The sequence below is a fragment of the Hordeum vulgare genome, chromosome 2H, assembly GCF_904849725.1.
Source record: "Hordeum vulgare subsp. vulgare chromosome 2H, MorexV3_pseudomolecules_assembly, whole genome shotgun sequence".
Lineage (NCBI taxonomy): Eukaryota > Viridiplantae > Streptophyta > Magnoliopsida > Poales > Poaceae > Hordeum > Hordeum vulgare.
This window is the reverse complement of record NC_058519.1, coordinates 213,262,140-213,265,906: the sequence shown is the minus strand read 5'-3', so window position 1 is coordinate 213,265,906 and position 3,767 is coordinate 213,262,140.

Below are 3,767 nucleotides of genomic sequence, written 5' to 3'. Positions count from 1 at the left end.
GTCACTTCAATACAATACATCAACATCATGAATAAGAGAAGGGTCCGACTACGGACGAAAACAAACGAGAAAAGAAGAGCGACGTCCATCCTTGCTATTTAGGCTGTCGGCCTGGAACCCATCCTAGATCGATGAAGAAGAAGAAGAAGAAGAAGCAACTCCAAATGAATAATCAACGCGCTCGCATCAAGTAACCTTTACCTGTACCTGCAACTAGTGTTGTAGTAATCTGTGAGCCACAGGGGACTCAGCAATCTCATTTTCAAAGGTATCAAGACTAGCAAAGCTTATTAGGTGAGGCATGATTAAGTGGTGAGGTTGCAGCAGCGGCTAAGCATATATATCTGGTGGCTAAACTTACGAGTACAAGAAATAAGAGGGGGAAGATCTACGCATAGCGGACGTGAACTACGGTTGATCAAATGAATGATCCTGAACACCTACCTACGTAAGACATAACCCCACCTTGTCCTCGATCGGAGAAGGAACTCACAAAAGAGACAATTGCAGTTATGCACACAGTTGGCATATTTTAATTAAGTTAACTTCAAGTTATCTAGAACCAGTGTTAAACAAAGTTTCCACGTTGCCACATAACCGCGGGCACGACTTTCCGAAAAGATTTAACCCTGCAGGGGTGCTCCAACTAGTCCATCACAAATTACCACAAGCCGCATAGAAATCCACGATCACGACACTCGCGATCTCGTCGGATTCCATAGTGGAAAACCTCAACACTGAAATTACCCAAAGCATCACCGGAATCCCGACGCACAAGATATCTCGTCAAAGGTAAAACTAATCCAGCAAGGCCACCCGGTGTGTCGACGAACCCGATAGGAGCCGCGTATCTCGTTCTCAAGACACACCGTCTATGCATAGTGGACGGGAACCAAACCTCGAGTTGCCCCGAGGTGGCACCGCCGACTGCTAGGTGGGTGGACCAACACTCATGAGGAGCACTGGCCCGGGGGTTGATTAAATTTCCTCGGGTTAATTACTCCCTATGCGGTTCATTAGTTGTTAGGCAAATGTAGTACCAAAGTTGGGCCTTGCCAGACCAGCTTTAATCTAAAACGAATTATCAAGGGGGTCCCCATAAGAACCCTGCTCGTGTTAGGAGCGCACAAATATGGAACATAACACCGGTAGCCGAAACTAAGGGGGCAAAGGTGTAACAAAACACCAGGCTAGAAAGGCCGAGCCTTCCACCTTTTACCAAGTATATAGGTGCATTAATTTAAATAACAATTAATATGGTGATATGACAAGGAACCCATGTTATCACATGGAAGCATCTGCACCTGCAACTAGCAACACTAACAACATGGTTAAGCAAGTAGTAACATAGCCAGTCAGTGGTTTGCTAGGTCAAAAAGGTTGAAGGTTATCATGGCATTGTTGAGAGGCTGACATTTAACATGTGGTAGGCAACGAGACATAAACGGTAGAAACGCTAAAACTAGCATGGCAATGATAGTAATGATATCTGGGAAATGGTCATCTTGCCTGAGATCCCGCTTGGAAGAAGAACAACTCCATGAAGTCGGCGAACCAACGTAGTCGAACGGGTCCTCACATTCCGACACGCTTGCGGAACTCTATCGAGATGGAGCAAACCGGAAACAAACATCAACACAAATATTCACCACACGATGCACAACATGATGCACAACCTACTATGATGCATGATTAGTTCAATGATGCAAGGGATGGCATGGCAATTCACCTCACACAAACACTACACATTAAGTGAAGCTCGATATGCAACGAGTTGCATATCGATGAAACTCCACATTTAATTATTTAGTTCACTCCCGGTTATCTACACGACAATATTAAATGTGGTTAACATGGCAAGGGGTGAAGCGGGTGATTCTACAAGTAATCCTAGTCGGTTAACACGCGGAATTTAGAACGGAGCTACGTTACAAGAAACATGCGCAACACAAGATATCATGCCATGAATGCGTCATGCATGCAAGTTACAACAACACGGGCAAGAAGAGAAAGAAGCATGTGTCGCCACGGTGAGCGAAAGGGAACCACGACGGCAAGACGGAAAGGAAGCCACGACAATGTTCCTATCCCGATAACACAACGAGATGTCCGTGCCAACAAACTGCAAGCGCGTGCGGGAACGCTAAATAAAGATCGGGTGATCCCGCTACCGGGTCCCCATGTGTCGAGGGCACAACAAAAGAGGGACAACGTGCAACATGCAACATAAATAGGAGCAAACATACGGGTACATCTCATACATCATATGCATTCAGTACACGACATGTTCCAACGTATACCTTTGAAGCGTGTGTACGGGTAGATCGGGTCATTGTGGTGTGAACATAGGTCGTCGTGGTCATAGTGGAAGTCGTGGTACTCACGATCTCGTCGACGGTAGTCGTACTCTTGGCGTCGGTACACGGGTCTTCGACGTCGGTAGTCGAACACGTTTTCCGTAGATGTCCAAGGGTCATCGAGGACGTCGTGGTTCTCGGCGAACTTGTCGATTCCACGGTGGCGGGGATGGTCTAAGTGGCGACGGCAGGCGACACAACAGCAACATCTAGCAGCTTACGCGATAAGCAACAGCAGCTAGCAATTAAGCAGTCCTCGTCGGCGACGACAGCAAGAAAGCAACACCAACTAGCAAAGCGGCAACTAGTACTAGCAATTACACTCACGCACAACAGCTAGCAATTAAGCAACAAGCTACGACATTTAGCAATGCAGCTAGCAACCTACAGCGGCCTAGCAACTAGCAGCAAAAGCATCAGCACAGGCAAGCAAGCAACATCAACAACAAGCCTCGGCAGCAGCGGCATGCTACAACGACATCAACAGCAACGCAACGCAGCAAGTAGGCATGACAGTAGGCAAGCGACAACATCAACTCACAGCAAGTAGCAACAAGGACAGTAGGCGGCAGCAGCAACATCCGGCAGCACCACAAGCAACTACAGGCAGGCAACACAGCACAAACAAACAGCAACAACGTCGGCTCACGCTTCAGCTGGCAGCATAGCAACAACATATGCAATAGCTAGCGGCAGGCACGCAAACTCAGCCGCAGCACCAGGCAGAAGCATTACGTGACAACAACAGCTATCGGCAGCGCAGCAGGTGGCGGGCGGCCATGGCGGCAGGGCCGGAGCTGGCGTGCGGGGAGACGAGCAACGACCCCGAAGGCGCGAAGACGGCGCGGCGGCGGAGGGCGCAGGCGGCGGCGGGGCAGGAGAGGGAGGCCAGGGCGTCGGCGGGTCTGCTCGCGCAGGGCTGGCGACCCTGGCGAGGGCGGATGGGATAGGGACGCGCTCGGGGCTGACCTGGTGGCGATCTGCTACTGCTCGGTCTGCCCGAAGCAGTCATCGGAGGCGGCGACTCGCTGGAGAGGACGGCCAAGGCGCGGGGGAAGAAGAAGTCGCTGACACAGCAGGGGCGACGAACACATGCGGCCTGGCTGCTGCTGCTGGGATGGTCGCCGGCTCACGCAAGGGGAACGACAGAGGAGGCCGCGGGGCATGCAGCGGCTCGATCTCCTCGTGGTCGTGAGCGAACAGAGGGAGATGGTGCCTCGATCCATTCAGGATCGAGTAGGAGGCCGGAGGCTGCGGGGGTTGGTCGGGCACGGAAACAAAGGAGGTGGGAGACGCGCAAGGGAGGACGAGAGGGGATCGGGGAGGGGCTTCCTGCGCTAGGTTTAGCCAGGGCAGCTGGGCTGCGGCCCGGTTTGGAGGCCCAAGTGGCGTGCAACGTGGCCTCTCTTC